Source organism: Drosophila serrata, unplaced genomic scaffold (genome assembly GCF_035046125.1).
Source record: "Drosophila serrata isolate PLE 108 unplaced genomic scaffold, ASM3504612v1 contig_142, whole genome shotgun sequence".
In the NCBI taxonomy this organism is placed as follows: Eukaryota; Metazoa; Arthropoda; class Insecta; order Diptera; family Drosophilidae; genus Drosophila; species Drosophila serrata.
In genome coordinates, this window is record NW_028257040.1 from 138,552 (window position 1) to 161,856 (window position 23,305).

Below are 23,305 nucleotides of genomic sequence, written 5' to 3' on the forward strand. Positions count from 1 at the left end.
AAAAAAACGAAATAAAGGCGATAACATCTTCCGATGCTTAAGCAGTGGAGAGCCGAGAAACAAATATCTGTTCCATAGGTGATACTGCTACGAAAGTTTTTGGCAAGGTAGATTGGTTATCTGCCGTGCCATTACCGGCTTGTGCTTTAGGCCTGACACCCTGGGCGGAGAAATTAACAGTGATTTGAGGAGTCATTATTTGAGATCACGGGTATCACCTGCGTCACGGGCACTACCGCGGCACATTCAGTCACCGAATCTTAAAGGGTTAAGATGTAGGCATCAACGACCCTGTAGAAGTGAAATTTGGCCGACTTAAAGGGTTAAGATGTAGGCATCGACGACCCTGTAGAAATGAAATTTGGCCGACTTGAGCGCCACCACCCACAAGTCCCCGAAGTGCGAGGCACGCGGAGAGATGAACTTCCAATCAATCCCATCAGCCAAACAGGCGGAAGATATCGATGCTCTTTGTTGCTAGCTCAAATATAGTGCCATTGGTTCTATATTATAAACAACAAGAAAGAAAGCTAACTTCTGCACGCCGAAGTTTATATAACCTTGCAGATAGAACTTCGATGACTTGGAATCTATACAATATAAATTATATATATTGAGGGTATAAAATAAGAAAGGAAGCTAATTTCGGCACGCCGAAGTTTATATATCGTTGCATATAGAGCTTCAATGACTAGAAATCCATACAATATAAATTATATATATATATAGTGAAGTGTTTCTGTTTTGTGAGTCGAACTAATGTCCCGTCAGTTGACTAAGGACAACGCTAAGTTGTCAAAGTTCAAATGATCTCAGCTTAAGACTAAATTATTGTGACAAAAATCTTACTTCTACTGCCCTTTGTTTACAAAAGATGGGGAGCGAGATCGCCCGCTTGGGATATTGATTAAAGAATTATTTATGTTATTGAGAAGGAGCATTGGATATTGATTGAAGAATTATTTATGTTATTGAGAAGGAGCATTGCTTGCTCCGGATGTGGATTGTTTACATTGGTTCAGCGTGGGATCGCCTACGCTGCAGATTCATATTTCTTGGAACTTAACAGAATTTGTGAATATGTCACTTCCCTCCCCTTGAAAGGGTTGCCTATGTTTGGGCTGGCATTTCAGGGTACAATGCAGGCAACTGGTTTTGTGCCGGTTCAATTTCTTGTTGTGGTTCTTGATTATTATTTGCTTGTTTTCTAAATTTTGTATATAAAAAGGTAAGTGGATTTTGTGTATACAATATTGATAGGACAACAAAAATAATAAGAACGATAACTACTAATATTATAATTACGTAAAGTGTGGTATTATTTTCTGAAATTAGTTTTAAAACGTCATTATGTTCTACTATCTTTATCTTAGTAACATTAATCGGTGAATACAATGCTGTTAAATCAAATTCTGGACTTAACGAATTTTCGCTTAAAATAACATTTCCAATTTTAACTCTACATTGTATTATTCTAATAATTTTGCTATCATTTCTTTTGTAGGAGTTGGTATAAAATTACAAATTGGATATTTACGCTTAATTATATTTTTAATGCATTCATTATTAACTTCTTTATTGTCTTGATTATAAATTTTATTCTTATCTTCAAAATATGATTGTTGATCTGAATAGTCTAACTGATATCCATTATGGTCGGGATAAGGAATTATTTTAATGGTGTTAATGGTTTTGTGGTTAATAGGGATATGTGAAATAAGTAACAATTCGTTATTTTTGTAGTCAATCCACGTAGATGTTTTGATTAAAAGTATATTTTGGCAGTTAATGCGTTCTAGTTTGTCGTAATTGAGTAACTTTGGGTTAAAAAGTCCAAGACGTGAAAGTTGCATGCCCATTTCGATGTCTTCAATGTACTCAATAAATTGCATGAGTTCATAAACAAGTGTGTCAATACTATTGCGGTTATTTTGGTAGTTAGTAAGTTTCTCCTTTCTCCTTCATTCACAAACTTTACGACATCATTTAATTTATGAAGTTGAATTGAATTTTCTGCAATTATGTCAATTTTTTTGTTAATGTTTACCCTATCATTTTCATCAAGTGTGCCAAAAAGAAATTTAAAAGGTGAACCTATTATGTCAAATAGTCCACGTTTCTGCCTATTTTGCTGATTAATAGTTATACCATTTAATTATTTTAGTAGTTTATTGTACAAATATTTCATTCTGGGCGAGTCTTTGATTTTGTTACCAAAAGATTCAGTGATAATATTGATTTCTGTTAGATTAATTCTTAAACAGTGATGTTCATATACTACCGGTATTTGAATTGGAACGCTTGAGAAGAGTAAATAGCCAAGGTCGGAATCTGTGTTGGTTATTTGAATTTGTTGAGTGTGGCCCGTGGTGAATAATAGAAATAACATCATCGTACAGAAGATTCCTGTGGAAGTTTAACGGCATTAGTTTTCTTTTGTTTCTTAAATTGTGTTTTGTAGTATTGGGTTTCCCTATTTCGATTAATAATTTTGTAATGGTCTTCGTCTATTTTTTCTACATTTTTATTTGCTTTAAATGGATTTTATAATTTTCCCTTTTGAAGTGGACCTTTTCTGTATCTAGTGTCAATGTTAAATTCCTGTCGATCTTCATTTATTTTATCTATTTTTGAGTGTTTAATATTGGATGTCCAGCGTATAAGAATATTTGAGCAGGTGTTTGTCCAGTGGTGTCATGTTTTATTTTATGATTGTATGTGTAAAGAATTGTCTCTATCTTGCTTAATTTTACTTCTTCATCATCGGATGAGTTGATTATTCGGATTTTTTCATTTATGGTCTTATGTAGTCTTTCGACGTCTGCTACACCGGTTTTTGCCGTGTTAAGTTGTAATTCAATTCCTTCTGCTTCAAGCCATCGCTTTAGAGTCAAGCTGGTGAAAGCTCCGTCTCTGTCTGCCTTTAGTAATATGGGTTTACCTAACTGATTAATAATGCGCATTAGTGCGTTCCTGCAATCTATCCAATCCTTTGATTTAATATGTTCAAGTGTAGCGAATTTTGAATAAATGTCAATGCAACTGATGTAATGTTTTCCCTCAGATGAATAAATATCTACCACAAATTTGTCTCGACAATGTTGAGGGTTGGGTGTGATTTTAAGAGACATTTTGGTATTTCTGTGTTCTGTTTTAGCCAAATTGCATATGTTGCATTCATTTATTATATTCTGAATTAATAGTTGGCTATTCGGAAAAAAGTGATTTTCTTTGAATAATTTAGTCATTTTCTGTATACCTGGATGTAAAAGTTTTTCATGTGATTGAAGTATAATTTCTTTGAATTCGGCGTATGAACAAACATTCTTTAATAAGTGGAGGCTGCGAATTACTTTAGTGTAAGTGGTATTAATAATTTCTCTGTGTGCTCTTTGAATGATTTCAAAATCTACATCGCTTTCAATATGAATGGTAATGTTTCTATGAATAAAATGATCAAGTAAAATTTGTTTGGCTTTGTCGAGTGTCATTACATTATATTGAATTGTTGTAATGGAGTTACCGAATATTGTTGAATGTTCTACTTTATTGTTATCGGATTTAATGAAAATTATTTGTTTTTTGAAATAGTTTATTGGTTTTTCTGTTAAATGAATTAGTTTACTATTATCTTCTTCTGCACTATGTTGAGTAACTTCACTATGGCGATTTTCTTCAATTTTAATTCTTGATAATGCATCGGCAACTGAATTTTCTTTTCCTTTAATATAGTCGATTTTAAATTGGCATTCGTTTAACTTGGCTTTCCATCTTTGTAACTTGGCATTTGGTTCTTTTAAAGAATGCAGCCATCTAAGAGGTTGATGGTCACTAGCAATGAGAAAATGTCGTCCTAGTAAATAATGTCGAATAGTTTTAGTGGCCCAAACAATGGCAAGTAGTTCCTTTTCGATAGCACTGTAATTTAATTCTTGTTCATTAAGTGTTCTGCTAATAAAGGATATAGGATGACCATTTTGAGAAAGTACGGCTCCAAGGGCTAGATTAAAGTGAATTTTTTTTTCGAAATCGGGTAATTGGAGAATTGGTTCTCTAATTATTAATGTTTTAAGTTTTTTGAATGCTTCTATGTAATCGATATTTTGTGTATCTATTTTTGCTCCTTTTTTTTAAACATTTGGTCATTGGTTTTGCTATGTCTGCGTAGTTTGGGATAAATTTACGATAATAACCGGTTAATCCAAGGAAAGCTCTGATCTCTTTTACTTTTGTTGGAATTGGATATGAAACTATGGCTTTAACTTTAAGGGTGTTTGGTTTTATACCATTGGGGGTTACGATGTGACCAAGAAAACTAGCTTCTTTTTTTAAGAATTCACATTTGTCTAACTGTAACTTTAAATTTGCTTCTGCAAGTTTGGAAAAAACTAGCTGTAATGAATTTAAATGTTCGGTAAGGGATGTGGAAAAAATTATGATGTCATCTAAATACACTAAACAGTGTTTATTGAGCAACGGTCGAAGGATATTATTCATACACCTTTGAAAAGTAGCAGGTGCATTTCTAAGGCCAAATGGCATTCGAAGGTATTCGTAATGACCGCTTTTGGTGGAGAATGCAGTTTTAGGTATTGATTCTGAGTCCATTTCTATTTGATGAAATCCCTTTGCCAAATCGATAGTTGTAAAATATTGGCATTTACCTAGTTTACCAAGGATTTCGTCCATGTTTGGTATTGGGTATCTGTCGGGAATAGTTATTTCATTTAGCTTTCTATAATCAATTACTACTCTATACTTAATTTTTCCAGATGCATCAGGTTTTTTGGGTACTACCCAGGTAGGACTATTGTATGGTGAATTACTTTCCCTAATTAATTCCTGATTAAGCATTTCCTGTACTTGGTTATCGACTTCAATTTCGTGCGCTTGAGCAAGTGGGTACTGTTTTGAATAAATTGGGGAGCTATGTGTTGTATTTAGTACGTGTTTAATGGTATTTGTAAATGTTAGATTGTCTCCTTCTTCATATTGAAGATTTTTGAATTTAGTTAATAAACCTTTCAACCTTGAAGTTTCCTCCTGATTCAGGTGATCTAATCGAAATAATCCAAAATCAATTTTTTTATTTTATTCGTGAGGTGATTTTTTAATTGGTTCTATTGGCTTTTGGATATAAAAATTGTGGTTCTTTTCTGATTTTGAAGTTATTAATTTATATGTTTTATCAAAAAGGATAACTGTGCTATTTTTGTAATTTATAATTGATTGTGCATTTTTCAACAATTTTCTACCAATTAGTATATCATAATTATTAGAAAAATTGAGTACATCAAATGGTTCATTTGTTTTAAAAATACTATTGCTGGGTAACATAATTAAATTGTTCAATGCAATAGGACCATTTGATGTCAAAACTTCGCATATAGTATTTTGAATAGGAAGACAAAATATATTTTTATTGATCATATTTATTGTGGATCCTGTGTCTATAAGGCAATTGTATGTGCAACCTTTGTATGCTATTTCTATGTATTGGTGTTGTCCGGGGCTGTTAACCGAAAATTTTCGTTTGGTTCTGAGTTATTTAGATTTTGTTCATCTTTATTTTGGGTGTATTGGACCTGTTGTTTCTGTTGTTGTTCATTAGTCAACCTATGGTATTGATTGTGGTCATAATACTGTTGTTCATAATAATTAGGTTGTATTTCTTTGTATTCGTGTTCGTGTGCGTCTTGAAATCTTAATTCTTCAATAGACATTTTGGTTTGTTCACTATCCGATGGTCTTAGTCGTTTGGTAACCGGGAAGTTAGTATTTTTAGATGTAGAGGGTTGTTGTTGTTGAGGGTATGTATTTCCTTTAAAATGTGCTGTTTGAGGATTTTGAATTTTATTTGAATATTGTGGAAAAGGATTTTTGTGAGTAAATGGTTGTGTGTTCATGTATTAGTTGGGTCCGAAATGATTTGGCCACATAGTTTGGTTGTTAGGTATCTGTTGTGTATAGGTGGGTCTAAATGATTGCGTGTATTGATTAAAATTAGGTTGGAATGGCTGAGAATATTGTGGGTAACTTGGTCGATATTGGGTTTGGGTATTTGTATTGAATTTGTGTGGTTTAGAATTCTGATTAGGGTTTGAGTTTTTATTACGATTTTCTGGAATTTTATTTAATTCAAAATTAACATGTTCTTCATATATTCCCTCATTTTGTGCGATAGTGATTAATGATCTTAAGTCTTCAATGTTATGATGAGCCAAAATAGTAAATAATTGTATTGGTAATTTTCTGATCAATATTTTAATGGAATCTTTAATCGCCTGAAGGTAAATAAGAAAATCTGGCTCGTTACCTTCTAGATGCAATTTCGAAATTAGTACTTGACGTCGTCTTTCTGCTTCTTCGCAGAATGCTCTCAGATTTTCCTTGTAAGGTGTCTCCCTGAAGTTCTCCAGTAGTTTGTAGTTCGGTGTTTGGGGTTTAAATTCTGCAACTAGTCTCGATCTAAGGGTAGGCCAATCTTCAATGTTCGGAAGGCCCAATGATTGTGTTACGTGTCCGTCCAAGTTTCTTTCGATGGCTCCAAGAAGAATCCTCTGTTGTCGCACATCATTAGTTTGGTAGAGTGAAATTACATAGTCCACTCTGCTGACGAAAGTGTAGAGAGTTTCTGGATCACCCTTAAATGGCATGATGTCTTTTAGTTGCCGACGAGCTTCAGCAAGGTTGTTGTCGCTTAGTGCAACGATTTGGGGTGCGGCGATAACTGGTTGTGCCATTGTTACAGTAAATTTGTTGTTATAGTAAAATAAAAATTTATTTTAGTTTATTTTTCATTTCACTTTTTAAAGTTGAAGTGTTTGTTTAAATTAATTTTCTTAAAATTTATTTTTTGTTATTAACTTTTAGGTGCCGTTGGACTTATTGTGTTTTTGTTTTGTTTGGTCTTCCACTTTTTGTTGGACAACCGAATTGGAATTATAATCCAAGTTGAAGTGTTTTAAAACGTTTTGCGTAATTATTGTTCGAGAACTGAATTATAAAATTTAATTTATTTTTCACTCGAGGTTCTTTTTTTCGGATACTTTTTGTATCCTACCGACTGCGCCAGTGAAGTGTTTCTGTTTAGTGAGTCGAACTAATGTCCCGTCAGTTGGCTAAGGACAACGCTAAGTTGAATTAAAACAAACGAATATTCCGCTTCACGTCTTTATTCAAATGATCTCAGCTTAAGACTAAATTATTGTGACAAAAATCTTACTTCTACTGCCCTTTGTTTACAAAAGTTGGGGAGCGAGATCGCTCGCTTGGGATATTGATTGAAGAATTATTTATGTTATTGAGAAGGAGCATTGGATATTGATTGAAGAATTATTTATGTTATTGAGAAGGAGCATTGCTTGCTCCGGATGTGGATTGTTTACGTTGGTTCAGCGTGGGATCGCCAACGCTGCAGATTCATATTTCTTGGAACTTAACAGAATTTGTGAATATGTCACTATATTTATGTTTAAAAACAATGAAGTTGTTTATGGGGAAGAAAACGAATTTGCCACCCTTAAGCAATAATTATAACGCACGGTTATTATATGCTATGTAAATTTTCGTTTTCACTTCTCTGGTCGGAGCTGCAACTACCGATCGAATGCTTGACTTCAACATATATAAAAACGCTTAAAATTTAGCTTAACTTAAAGATAAAGAGACAGAAGAAGAAGAGAGAGAGAAGTAGATAAGAAAAGAGAAAAGCTAAGAGCGCAGCAGGTGCAGCCATGCGCGCATGATTAGGCGATAGCGGTCTGCTCCGAACATACTCCCCCCGTTGGAAGAGGTACTGTTCCAACTTCATCGGCATTGTGAGGAAGAACGGCTTGATGCGCATTTGCGGCCTCCAATTGGCCAATAGCTCTTCCGCAATGTTGTCAGAAACGCTTGTGATCCTGCATGCGAATATCTCCAGTCGTTAGAGAGCTGTTGCATTGCTCTTGTAGCCAAGAATGCAACTGGCTTTCCTACGGCAGCAGGTGTGTCATCATCAGAATGATGAGTAGGATCGTTGACGACGGCAGCTAAGACAGACTGAGGAGTAAACGCACTCGGCAGCCCTCCAGACACGGTCCAACCAAGTTTGGTGTTCTGAAGAGTTGGCAACACGCTATCCAAATGAATTTGTCTCGTAGCTACTACTTCAAAAAAGAGGGCAGCACCAATTATGAGATCTATTCGATCTGATCGATTGAAGTGAGGATCAGCGAGCAATATATTTTCCGGGATTTTCAATGATACTGGGTTTATATCGAAATGGGGCTGATACTCATTAATACTATCAGTCACAACGGCGGAGAATGAGGCACGATAGCTTGTATCCCGGGATTATGCTATAATGTCGACTGCCTTATCAGAATTCAAAGAGGATTCACCAATCCCAGAGACTAGCGTATTCGATTTTCGATAATTCAAATTTAGTTGGTTTACTAGGCGAGAAGATATAAAGTTTAGCTGAGACGCCGAGTCTAAGATTGCTCGGCAAGGCATAAATTCTCCAGCCTTGTTTCTCAAATATGTAATAGCAGTTGGAAGCAACACGTAATCAATGGGCACAATATTTGTGGGTTTTGGTGGAGGGTTTGATGAGCGGTGATTAGGTTGGGATGATGAATGCGATGATCAATCTGATGATGCTAATGCTGAAGAAAATGATGTTGATGGCTGAGAGTTGGGAAATGGATCGGATGATAGAGATGAGGCGGTGGATGGTACAGATGGGTCCTGATTAAAATGCAACAATGAGTGGTGCTTCAATTGACAATATTTGCAGTGCGTTGACTTGCATTGCTGCAAACTATGACCCTTGCGCAAACAGTTGAGGCACAGGTGCAACTTCTTTGCTTGTCTAAATCGAACATGCGGACTTAAAATTTAAAAATCGAGAGCATTTTGGCAAATAATGATCCCTCGCATCACAAAACGTACATAGGGGAAGATTTGAGCTACCAACTGAAGCAATAAAGCTATACCTATGCAGGGCTTTTCCCACCTGCCGGCTTGGTGTTTGCGATACCAAGGCTTGATCCGAATTTTCAATAATACTATACCTCCTTTGCAAGAACGACTCCACAGAATCCCACGTAGCTAGGTTGTTGATGAACAAATCCTCTTCCCATTTTTCCCGCGTCCTCTGATCGAGCTTCCGTGCTACGATGTGAATCAGCAATCCCTCCAAGATTTGTTGCGTAGTGGCCAGGGTACGGATTGCTCGCAGATGCGAATTCATGCAATCGCTTTACTCCCGAAGACCCTTGGCTGATCCCTTCTCGACACCTTTTAACTCAAATATTGCCTGTACGTGTGCCTGAAAATGTAGAACTTTATTATCGAATTGATTTGTAAGTAAATCCAAAGCCTTTCTATAATTGGCATTCGAGGGCTCAAGCGAACGTATGGTCTCTACAGCCACGGCGCCTAAACTTGACCTTAGATATTGTAATTTTTTACTATCACTAAGCTCTTCATCATTTCCGATGACCGTGGTGAACGTCGCAATAAAATCCGGCCAATCAGAATAGGATCCATGGAACCGAGCTATCTCCAAAATTGGCAACCGAGGCTTCCTAGATCGGAAAGAAAGATCCGGATGATTACTAATGTCTATGGATGTTGAATTTGAAGCGGTTGCAGCTGGCAATTGAGATTTGCGAAGCGCCACTAAACCTCGATTTATCTTCGCCATCACATCCATGAACGCTGTGGAGAATTCGATCCGATGGTCGCTTGCTATCTCCGAAAAGTCAAATTTTTCCAGCGAAGTCTGTGCGGAATCAAAAGCCAGGTCTAAGGAATTAATTCACTCCAGCCGCGCCAGTAAATCAGCAGTTTTACATTCACAGATTTGCTCTTTTCCTCTACATCTAACCATCGTTTGTATGGCAACTATATGATATAATCGTCCGATTTTCAATAAAGTTGACACAAAATTTAAGACTATTATAAAATAGTTATATCCCGAATTTGATCAAATTATGTTGAAAACTGAAAAAGTTATAATTTTTAATTGTATTAATTTTTCGGGCCGTCAGCCGAAAGGGTGCACAGGGGGATCAACGGATGACTGTGTCATCTGCCGTAACTGTGTACACTATCGGTAGTGCGGCTATACTCTCCAAGCGAGGGCGGCTGGAGACGGGTCCCCAGTCGAGGCTCGATCAGGGATGCTGACCAATTGTAGTCTGGTGGACTTTGGCAAGTCTTTAATCAGCCTCCCCTCTAGTCAGGTGTGTGATGCGACCCGTGCACACTGATTTCCAGGTTCGCAGCTGAGGGGTTAAGCCAGCTGTGTCTGCACGGAGCCTTCCCAGGGCCAGGCAACCCTGGGTCGTAAGTGGCCTTGACGCAGCTTTGGGGCGAAGTTGCGGTCGAGCTATCTTCAAAGTCCCAAACCCCCTCTGGCCCGCTGCGCTTGCCAAGACGAGCAAAGCTGGCGGTCATGATATGAAATGAATAATACAAAACGAGCTTCGGAACTCCCGGCAGAGGATAAACCCCAAAAACTGTCAACGAAGGACGAGAAGGAGATGCTGAGGCCGAGGTTGGTCGCGGCATCTGACATTGTATCGCAGATCGACGAAGAAGAGTCGCTCCAAACGAGCTCCAAGACGACGGTCGCCTGCCGTCGGAGAAGTGAGAGGAGATCGAGGCCAAGTTGGCCGACATGGTGACCGACAGGTTGGTTAGCATGCCGACCTGTCCCATCCTCTCCTTCGACTCCACAGACGTGGTCAGGGGGCACCGGGTCATCAGGTGCGACGACGGGTTCTCCCGAAGCTTCCTAGCGAAGTGTGTGGCTAAGATCAGCGACACATGGGCTGGCCTTAAGATTAGGCTCGTTCACGCCAGGGAGATCCCAAGGAGACCCAGAGCTCGAATCTGGTTACCAAAGGGGCGAACCGACCAAGCCAGGGTGATTGCCTGTCTGAGGGCCCAGAACCCAGACATCCATAAAGAGGACTGGACCATCCTCAGAGCTGAACTGGAGATGAAGGTGAGCCAATCTTTTCTCCTGATGATAAACCAGCGCTTCCTGCCTCAGCTGAAGGCCAAAGACTACAAGGTCTTCTTGGCCGAGCCGGACGACATATTGGAGGAGGTCGATGACACCAACAAACTGTTGGATGACATGGTCATCGTCGACAAATCTCCTGACGCCACCCCCACCAACATCGATGTCGAAAGTCGTGCAGATTAATCTGAAGCGCAGCTCTCACGCTTCAGCAAAACTCACTATCCTTCTAAGGGAGAGAGATATCGACATCCGTTTGATACAGGAGCATTGAATCAGGGACGGGCAAGTCGCTGGACTAAGGATCCAAGGATACACACTATTGTGCACAAACTCGAATGGTAGGTCGAGAGCTTGCATTGTAATTAAGAATCATTTTATTGCTTTTCTCTGTCCCAATCTCAGCACAAATGACCTAGCAGTGGCCAGATTCGTGGCGGCGGATGGGAGCGGAGTCACCATATCATCGGCGTACATGGCCCATGACGAGCCGGCCCCGCCTGAGCCGGTAGTCAAGCTGCTGCAATAGACCGAAATAATGAAAAAAAACCCTGGTGGTCGGGTGTGATGCAAATGCGAGGCACACGCTCTGGGGGAGTTCAGAGACAAACAACAGAGATAAATCACTCTTTGATAGTATCATTTTAAGTAACGTTACGGTATGTAATAAGGGTAGTACGACGACCTTCATCTTTCCAAACACGGAAACTTTTCAAGGTTGGAAAGAGGTGTTAGATCTCACCTTACAAATGGAACACAATAATTACAGAGTCGAGAACTGGAGGGTTCGACAAAACACTCCTTCTCAGATCATAAGTACATTTTCTTTGAAATAAATATCCTGAACAACGACTTCAAAGAGACTTGTAAGCTAACATTCTCGAAGAAGCATTACTCACCGTGGTAGACAAAGGAACTAAGCGAGCTCAGAAAGAGCGTGAGATAGTCCTTCAACAATAGCTTTGTAACCTGGAATTGGAAATCATACAAAGAAGCACAAAAATCTTATAAAAAGGCAGTATACAAGGCCAAGAAAGAGTCCTGGCAAAACTACTGCGAGTCACTAGAAGGCAGACGGGCCCAGACGGCTTAAAACTGGATATGTTGCAATCAGCCAAGGATAGCATTTTCAAATGGCTAAAAGCCATGTTTAATAAAGCTTGTTTAAAACTGACGCACATCCCACTCCTGTGGAGGGAGGCAAAAGTCATTTTTATACCGAAACCGGGCAGAAGGGGGCATATCCTAGCAAATAATTATAGACCGATAAGTCTCACCTCCTTCGCCCTGAAGACACTAGAAAGACTCCTGGACGTCCACATCCGGATGTCTCTAGAGGGACATCAACTCTCGGATGCGCAGCATGCGTACCGCAAAGGAAAATCAACGGAAACTGCACTACCCGTAGTAGTACATCATGTCGAGAAGACATTACAACACAAGCAATACACGATGGCCGGCTTCCTAGACATCGAAGGCGCGTTCAATAACCTAAACCCCGACTCTATCCTGGGCTCCCTAAACTTGTTAAGTTTTGACAGAGCCATCAGAGAATTGATCGGGGTCATGCTAAAGAGCAGGACGATCACAACCGAACTGAGTGGCACTCACCTCACGCGGACTGTGCAGAGAGGCACACCTCAGGGCGGGGTATTATCGCCCCTACTCTGGCTCAAAATATGAACGCCATATTAAAAGAGCTCAATACGGGTGGAGTTATAGCAGTTGCATACGCAGACGACGTAGTACTGCTAGTATCAGGACATTACCATGACGTTATTAGCGAAATCTTGACGGGTGCGCTAGGTCGATTAAATAAATGGGCAAAAACCGGCAGACTGGGTATCAACTCCACTAAGAAAGAGCTTATGCTCTTCACACGTCAAACTAAGATACCATCCTTCAACATGCCCATTATAAACGACATGGAGCTAAAACTAACGGATCGAGCGAAGTATCTAGGAGTAATTCCGGATAAAAAGCTCTCATGGAAAGAAAACATTGCAGAAAGAGTAGGGAAAGCAAGCATTGCATTCCACTCCTGCAGGAAAATTTTTGGGAAGAAATGGGGACTGCACCCAAAGATAATTTTATGGCTCTACACAGCTGTTGTAAGGCCAATACTAACATACGGAGCACTAGTATAGTGTCCGGCACTAACTAGCGCTTACAACAGAACGAAGCTGACAAGGATACAACGGGCAGCGAGTGCGGGGCCGTGGGTGCAATGCGCTCATGCCCCGCAGCTGCTCTCAACGCTATCCTGAATATAATGCCGATTGAACTGTTCGTGAAGGACATTGCAGCACAGAGCGCAGTAAGACTGAAGGCAAGCAATTGCTGGAGGGAATAAGGCGCCGGGCACGGCAGGATCCTTGGGAGCAGCGGCATTAACATAGACGTTAAGACCGACTACATGATCGCGGAGATGAACTTCGAGAACGCATTGTCGACTTCATACCCATCAACGGAAGACTAGAGTAGGGGCAAAGTAGTAGTGGAGAACGAGGTGTCCCTCTACACCGATGGCTCAAAAATGAGCTGCGGAGTAGGGTCTGGGATCTACGCTAAAAATTGAGGAATTGAAAAGGCTTTCAATCTCTCTAACTCAGCAACGGTCTTTCAGACTGAGTTACTAGCCATAAGGGATGCAGTTGAAACTTTTCTTAAGGCAGGACCTCAGAGTGCGGATCTACTCGGATAGCCAAGCGGCTATATAATCCCTAGCTGCGTGAAAACGAACTCACGACTAGTGGCAGAATGCAAGAAGGCCCTTAATAGACTTGCTGACAAAAGTAAGGTACAAATAACATGGGTGCCGGGACAAAACGAGATCCCAGGAAATGAGAAGGCAGACGAACTAGCCCGTGCAGGCTCGGCAGGCCTAAGTTCAGACTTCGAAATACCGAACTCCCTAAACGCGATCCAGACAAGGATCCATGATCACTTTAAGCAGATAGCTAATAAAGAATGGCAAAGTAAGAGCGATAACAGAAGGTCAAGGGAATGTTGGCCGAGGTACGACAAGAAACGAACCAGTGAACTGCTATCTAACAGCAAGCGGGATATTAGCAGGATCATGGCACTCACCACGGGACATTGGGCGATCGGTTCGCACGCAATGAAGTTGGGACTGCCATACAATACAATCTGTAGAAGCTGTAAGCAACTTACAGAGCAAGAGACACCGGATCATCTGCTCTGCTTCTGCCCACCGCTAAACCACATCAGACTTCGCCACTTTGGTGCCTACCAGATGGAGTCACTGGGAAGTATAGGAAAGCTGAAAGTTTCAGCAATCCTAGGTTTCCTTACTGACTCTGGGTGGTACTGATAGTGAACAACAACAACAAACAGAGGGAGTGGATCAAAAAGGATCTTACCCTTATTGGAGGCCACAGCAATGGGCCCCACCACTATAACCTACCCATTAATTTCTCGATCGTTCCTATGGGAGATATAGGATATAGTAGCCCGATTTTCGTAAAATTTTACACAAAATTTAAGAATAATATGAAATGGATATAACTTGAGTTTGACAAAAATCTGTTGAAAACTGAGAAAGTTATATTTTTTAATGGTATTAATTTCTCGAACGTTTCTATTGCAGCTATGTATATGATATAGTAGTTCGATTTTCATATAATTTTACACAAAATTGTAAAATAATATAAAAAAGGCTATAGCTTAAGTTTGATAAAAAGCTGTTAAATACTGAAAATTTGTAATTTTTAATTATACTAATTTCTCGATCGTTTCTATTGCAGCTATATGATATAGTAGTCCGCTTTTCATAAAATGTTACATAAAACTGTAGAATATTAAAAAATAGCAATATCTTAAGTTTTTATAATTTATAATGGTATTAATTTGATTGAAAACTTGAAAAGCTTTAATTTTTAATTGTATTAATTTCTCGATCGTTCCTATGGGAGCTATATGACATATAAAATACATACATAAAATTAAACACAAAAATGTAAAGTAATATGAAATGGCTATATCTCAAATTTGATCACATTCTTTTGAAAACTGAAAATGTTATAATTTTTTTGTAAAATTTTCCGATCATTATGGAAGCCAAATGATAAATTCGTTTGATCCGGCCCGTTCCGACATACATACGTGTGAGAGTATAAAGAAGACTAACTACAAAGTTTCATTCAGAAAGCTTCAAAACTGAGAGACTAGTTTGCGTAGAAACGGACAGACGGACATGGCTAGATCGACTCGGCTGTTGATCCTGATCAAGACTATATGCTTTATATGGTCGAAGGTGCCTCCTTCAGTGCGTTGCAAACTTTTGACTGAAATTATAATACCAAGCAGGGGTATAATTATAACTTTTTCAGTTTTCATCAGATTTTCATTAAATTTTCCTTTTTCCTCTACATCTAATAATCGTTTGTATGGCACCTATATGATATAATCGTCCGATTTTCATTAAAGTTGACACAAAATTTAAGACTAATATAAAATGGCTATATCTCAAATTTGATCAAAATCTGTTGAAAACTAAAAAAGTTATAGTTTTTATAGTTTTTGTATTCATTTCTCGATCGTTCCTATGGGAGCTGTATGATATAGAAGTCCGATTTTCATTAAATTGTACGCAAAAGTTTAGTGTAATATAAAATTGGTATATCTCAAATTTGATTACATTCTGTTGAAAACTGAAAATGTTATAATTTTTTTTGTAAACATTTTCCGATCCTTCCTATGGCAGCTATATGATATAGTCGTCCGATCCGGCCTGTTTCGACATATATATGAGTGAGAGTATATAGAAGACTAACTACTAAGTTTCATTCAGATAGCTTCAAATCTGAGAGACTAGTTTGCGTAGAAACGGACAGAAGGACAGACGGACTGACGGACAGACGGACATGGCTAGATCGACTCGGCTGTTGGTCCTGATCAAGAATATATATAATTTATATAGTCGAAGGTGCCTCCTTCAGTGCGTTGCAAACTTCTGACAGAATTTATAATACCCTGCAAGGGTATAAAAAGGAAAGAAGGAAGAATTGAGGGGTTGTTGCATTGTTGTGCACGATGTTCTTTTGCAGGTTTTTTGAAATGTGTAACGATCGTGGCAATTGTTTTTGTACTCGGGCTCGTCGGCTATTGGTGGAATTCTTGCCTCAGTAGGTATTGCCTGTCAACCGAATCTCACAGTTAAAATAAATGCGTGATACGACAAGATAAAATAGATAACCAAACAAACACATACACTGAGACAACAACTGGATGGACAACTCCTAATGGAGTTGAAGCGGCTTTGCCCTCCCTTCCACGGTCATCCCATCCTAAATGCCTTTTATTGACCCCTTCAGAGCCCTGATCAGGACATCCCTAAGGAAGGTCGGCTAGCTGAAGACAAATTGAATACTGCTGTTCACCTCATTATAAAAAGTTTATTCCTTACGATCTAAAACTGACATCTATGAAATTCGAAACTCTAAACTCTGTATTAAACATTCTCCATAAAACGTATATCAAAACTTAAACTATTAAGCGACAATGATGGTATTTTAATCGTGAAGCGATATAAATATAAAACAAGAAATGAAGCTAACTTCGGCACGCCGAAGTTTATATACCCTTGCAGATAGAACTTCGATGACTTGGAATCCAGAAAATATAAATTATATATATATATTGAGGGTAAAAAATAAGAAAGGAAGCTAACTTCGGCACGCCGAAGTTTATATACCTTTGCATATAGTGCTTCAATGACTAGGAGTGTATGGGTATGCTGTCGTTAGAATTTCACCAGATGCTTAATTTCATCATTATAGGGATATTGCATCAGTCACTAAATGTGCTGTGATTGGTTGTGTGTATGTTGTCGCTTTAAGAAGCGTCGTTTTAGCAGGGCGACAGCGTAGTGTCGCTGTCGTCGAGTGTGGTTCGGTGGTAAGCATAGAGAAAAGAAGGGACGACGCAGGCAGTTGCGTATAGATCGTCGCGTGTGCGAAACCGAAACTCGCTATGCTATTACGATGTCGGCAAGTTACGGTGCTGCAACATCAGAAGTGGGATCTGGCTCGCTACCTAATGATTCAGATGGACCATGGCGAATTTTTGTGGAAATGCAAAATAAAAACTTGATCGAGCATATTGAAGCTGCACAATCGGCGACACCTGAAACAACAAATAAAAAAACAATTGTGCTTCCAAAATTCAATGCAGACCTTGATGACGCCGACGCGTCGGTGTGGTTTTCAACCGTAAATATAATTTTGGCAGAAAATACTGTAAAAGGCAACGAGTTGGTAATGGCTTTGAGTGCATCGTTGGAAAGTGCGTGCGCAAATATGTTATTCTGAGATAACTTGGGACCAATTTAAAGAACTTTTCATGCAGCATTTTGGCATTGTAGAAACGCCAGCGGCCATGTTTCTGTCAATGTTAGCTAATTGTCCGACCGATGGCGAATGCCTCTCCAATTATGCTAGTCGTAAGTGACGTCACTTATCACGAAATGGCGTGACATAAACGTAGAGGAAATTGCAGTTTCTGTGACGCTTGCGAAGATGGCTCAGGTTGATAACAGATTGCAGCGTTTAACCTTTACTTCAAGTATGCGCACCAGAAGTGAGTTGCAAACCGAGCTTAAAGCATTCGCGTTCAACAAGAGAAAGAAAAATTTACAAGAGGAAATATCGTCACCTGACATAAAGAGTTCGAAACTTTCAACATTAAAATGTCATTTCTGTGGAAAATAAAGCCACAAGATAATGGAATGTCGAGCTAAACAGCAACAAAATCATCCTTCGTCTCATGCTACAACATAAAACCTACTTTAAGTGTGGAACTTGGTCATATTTCAACACATTTCAGTAAGCCCAAAGTGGACAAGGTCAAGGATGAAAAGAGTGGAGCTCTGCGAAGTTGTTGAGCCCAAAGGAGAGATGGTTCATCGAGGTGAGACGTTTATAACAACGTTCGACTCCTGAGCGGAATGATCATTAATAAAATAAAAGATAAGTGACAAATTAGTTGGTAAAAGAATTAACAAAGTAGAGATGTTGAAGGGTATTGGTAGTGGCGGCATATACAGTACATTGCAAATACTTTGCAACGTAAAAATGAACCAACATTATATTGAAGTTTCGTTTCATGTTTTGGATAATGAGTATTTGAGGAATGAGATTATTATTGGTCGAGAAGTACTGTCCCCTGGATTTAATGTTATAATATCACCAGGAAAATTCGAAATTATTAGATCAAAAATTGTAAACTATTATTCAAATTATGAGAAATTTTGTGAGTTAAATACTGATCTTGTTGGGGAAGATAAAGATAAATTAAAAGATTTATTGGAAAAATATTCAAAATCTTTAATTAGTGGAATTCCCTCGACTAGAGTTAGTTCGGGTGAAATGAAAATTAAACTAGTAGACACAAGATAAATTGTTCAAAGAAGACCATATCGGCTTAGCCCAAATGAAAGGGAATTGGTACGAAACAAGATTAATGAATTATAATAATGTAAAATTATACAGCCAAGTTGCCCACCATATGCAAGACCCATAGTGTTGGTTAACAAAACAGACGGTACTCATCGTTTGTGTGTTGATTACCGTGAATTAAATTCTAATACAGTTGCAGATAGATATCCCTTGCCCCTCATATCGGACCAGATTGCCAGACTTTATGGAGCGAAATATTTTACATGTTTAGACATGGCAAGTATGTATTACCAAATTCTCATGCACAAAGAATCGGTAGAGTGTACAGCATTTGTCACTCCAGACGGGCAATATGAATTTTTGGCAATGCCTTTTGGTCTCACAAACGCACCATCAGTATTTCAACGCACAGTCATGCAAGCACCTTGCAAATACGTTTGTTTTCCTTTATATGGATGACGTAATGGTGGCTGCTGCAACAAAAAGTGAGGCCTTGGAAAGGTTGCAAATTACTCTTAATTTTCTCACGAGCGCTGAATTCTCATTCAATATAAAAAAATGTCCTTTTCTTAAGTCAACAGTTCAATATCTAGGATATGAAGTGAGTGCAAGTGAAATCCGTCCGAATTCGCTTAAAGTTACAACGTTAACTACCTTGCCATCTCCTCAGTCAGTTTCTGCTTTACGCCAATTTATTGGATTAGCGTCTTATTTCAGGCAATTTATGCAAGGTTTTTCCTGTTTTATGAAACCGTTGTACCTTTTGACTTCGGAGAAGAATGATTTTGTTTGGAGATCGGAACATGAAGAAATTAGACAGAAAATTATTTCTATTTTACACAAATGCCAGCCTTAGTCATTTTTGATCTGCACCATCCTATTGAGTTGCATACCGATGCAAGTTCTAGGGGATACGTTGCCATTTTGTTACACAAAATCAACAACAAGTCTCATGTCATTGAATATTTTAGTAAGGCTGCTTCTCCTGCTGAATCGCGGTATCATTCCTATGAATTAGAAACTCTTGCCGTTGTTTTGTCTATACAACATTTTCGCCCTTATTTATTGGGTAGAAATTTTGTTGTCTTCACTGATTGTTACTCACTAAAAGCATCAAGAACTAAATAGGATCTATGTATGTCCCAGAGAGCAAAGATGGTGGGCGTGTTTACAGTCTTTTACATTTGAAATACAACACAAAGAAGGTAAACGAATGTCTCATGTTGACTTCTTTTCAAGAAATCTCACTTCAGCAGAGTTGAAAATTCCAGAAAAACGAGTTAATTTTGTAGAAATTTCGGGCAATTGGCTTTTGGCCGAACAACGTCAAGATTCTGAAATTGTTAATATTGTAAATAAATTGAAAAAAAAAAATTCACTTGCTGATGACATTGCTAAAACTTACGAGTTGAGAGCAGGAATATTATTTCGAAAAATCCAGCGAAATGGTAGATCTTTATCAATTGTTCCTCGATCATTTAGATGGTCCGTAATAAATCAGATCCATGAGTTCATCATGCATTTAGGATGGGAGAAGACCTTAGATAAGGCCTGGTTCGATACCATGTCCAAGTACATTCGGAAGTTCGTTGAGAACTGTATTACGTGTAAAATGTCAAAGATTTCTTTGGGTAAAGTTCAAGTAAGTCTTCATCCAATACCAAAAGTAAATACACCTTAGCACACCATTCACATCGACATAACTGGGAAGTTGAGTGGTAAGTCTGCTCAAAAAGAGTATATCATTGTTCAGGTGGATGCCTTTACTAAATTTGTTTATTTAACCCACACGCTTAAAATTGATGCTTAAAATTGCATTAATGCTGTCACGTCGGCTATTTCTCCGTTTGGAGTACCAAACCGCATGATAGCGGATCAGGGCAGTTTCGCCAGCACAAGATTTAGTGAGTTTTATTCACAACAATAAATTAAATTCCATTTGATTGCGACAGGTGCAAGTAGAGCGAATGGACAAGTTGAACGCATTATGAGCATCCTAAAGAACTTATTAACTTCCGTTGAAACTAGCAATCGATCTTGGCAAGATGCCTTAGGAGTTCAATTAGCTTTGAACTGTACGGTTAGTCGAGTGACAAAGGCAAGCCCTTTAGAATTATTTATTGGTGATGTTGCCTGCCCGTCGGGATTGCTTCCACCCTGTTATATGGTGGAAGGGGGTTGGCAGAAATGAGAGCACGAGCAGGTCAAAATATTTTAGCTGCAGCAGCACATAACAAGGAGCAATTTGATAAAAACAAGGCTATAGTTGTTGGATACAAGGTTGGAGATTTCGTATTGTTAAAAAATTAAGAGAGGCATCAAACAAAGTTTAGGGGGCCTTTTCAAATAACTGAATTGTTAGAGGGGGATAGATATATGCTCAGGTCTTTGAAAAATAATAGAAAATATAAATATGCTTATGATGACATAAGAAAAATGTCAGATGGACAAATACCAGTTGAATTTGAAAGTTGTAATAAGGATTTAAATAATGAAATTGAAACAGAAACTGTTAAAAGAGACAGTAATGAAATAATTGAAAAAGACACTGTTGAAAGAGACAGTAATGAAAAAGACACTGTTGAAAGAGACAGTAATGAAATCATGTAAAGAGAAACTGTTGCAAGAGACAGTACAGGTTCCTTAAGGGCTAATAATGAAATTTCTAATATGTAATAAATAATGTAAGCACAAGTGCAAAACAATTGTTTTGATTATGGCGTGTGGCGCAATAGATAATATAATGTAAAAACTGAATGGTTAATGATATTGTAAAAATGAGCAATGTCAAAGAAAAGAAGTTGTATTAGTTAAGAGAAAAACACAGAAATATGAAGATGTAATTTTTAATACAAATTATAACGTTAGATGAGAAATGAGAAGTTTTATTTAAATAAACTGTTATAAGTTGATTGAATGGTAACAAAACATTTTTGGAAAAATTGCACGAGGTCGTGTAATGGTCAGGAGGGCCGTGTTGGCGCACACTCACAGTGTGTGGATGTTGGTATGAGTGTATGTGTATACTGTCGTTGGAATTTCACCAGATGCTTCCCTGCAGTACCGCGTGTCATCAATAGGCCACTGTCATCAACATGTCATCAACGCGCCGACTTCGACTTCTACAGATGCGACGCTCTGCCGATTTTCATTAAAGTTGACACAAAATTTAAGACTAATATAAAATGCTATATTTGACATTGTAGTCCGATTTTCATAAGATGTTACACAAAATGTAAAAATAATATGAAATGGATATAACTTGAGTTTGACAAAAATCTGTTGAAAACTGAGAAAGTTATAATTTTTAATGGTATTAATTTCTCGAACGTTTCTATTGCATCTATGTATATGATAGTAGTTCGATTTTTATATAACTTAACACAAAGTTGTAGAATAATATGAAATGGCTATAGCTTAAGTTTAATTAAAAGCTGTTAAAAACTGAAAAGTTTTAATTTTTAATTATACTAATTTCTCGATCATTCCTATTGAAGCTATAAGATAAAGAAGACCGATTTTCATAAAATTTTACATAAAACTGTAGAATATTATAAAATGGCAACATCTTAAGTTTTTATAATTTTTAATGGTATTAAATTAATTGAAAACTGAAGTTTTAATTTTTAATTATTTTAATTTCTTGATCGTTCCTATGGGAGATATATGATATATAAAAATGTACAGTAATATAAAATGGCTATATCTCAAATTTGATCACATTCTGTTGAAAATTGAAAATGTTATAATTTTTTTTTGTAAAAATTTTCCGATCATTCCAATGGCAGCTATATGATATAGTCTACTGATCCGGCCCGTTCCGACATACATGTATATACGAGTGAGAGCATATAGAATCTAACTACAAAGTTTCATTCAGATGGCTTCAAAACTAGAGAAGATAGTTGCGTAGAAAAGGACAGACGTACATTGCTAGATCGACTCGGCCGTTATCCTGATAAGAATATATATACTATATATATATATATATATATATATATATATATACTGCAAGGGTAATAAAAATGTATCATTTGCAAACATTCGAACAAAAACAACATTTCTCTCAGTGTAGCGATCAAAAGTATAGAGCAAAGAGTTGTGAACCTCTAAACTAGATTTCTAGCCCACCTAAGATTTGAGTTCCAATTTCGTATAAAAGAAAGAGCCAGGAATGTAAGCTTAAAGTAAGAAAGGAAAAAAATAATCAAAAGCCTAATATTTTTTCCTTTCTTACTTTAAGATTACATTCTTGGGTCTTTCTTTTTTACGAAATTGCGACTCAAATATTAGGTGGGCTTTATATGGCGCATTTGGGCCGTAACTGCAAATTAAAGGCGTCGAGCCAGCACACTTACTCACTCAGTTATTATCCCGCGAAGAAAGCGATTTCCTGCGTAGAGCTGTTGATGAGGAGGCTGTAAAGCAAAATTTTACTCCTATCCTACCGAAAATTTGGCCCTTTTCCGGAATGCTTAAATTTAGTTAGTTTAGTTAAGTTATCCGCTCCTCCTCCTCCTTCCGACGCCGGTCTCCCGCACTTAGAAGAATACCGCTTCTTCATCTCCTCTGCTTTGGGTAGCGTTTTTTTTCTGCTGCCCAATTTGGCAAAGAAAACTTACGGCCGCCAATACTCCTAAAGAAGATTTTTTTTAGCACCGTGCTTATTTCAAAGCTCTCGCTTACCAAAATGTTTTCTTTTTTTCATCTTTCCGGATCTTCCTGAGTGTCACTATTAACTTTAGATTTTGTCTCCGCAACCCTCCTATGCCTACCCCCAGGGGTCGCTTACCAACTCACTTACTGACTCCTAGATGACGCCACTGATATTCGTATCCAAGCGTTTCAAGTGCAGGCAGAGACTGCC

General features: G+C 38.1%; 1 protein-coding gene and 2 pseudogenes across 6 annotated transcripts in view; 2 read left to right on the forward strand and 1 right to left on the reverse strand.

Moving 5' to 3' along the window:
* LOC147644590 (uncharacterized) overlaps window positions 1-23,305 on the forward strand; it is a 223,398-nt gene that overhangs the window by 80,652 nt on the left and 119,441 nt on the right. The gene's annotated exons all lie outside the window — the stretch shown is intronic.
* On the reverse strand, window positions 174-9,880 carry LOC147644594 (uncharacterized; annotated as a pseudogene).
* On the forward strand, window positions 10,173-23,252 carry LOC147644595 (uncharacterized; annotated as a pseudogene).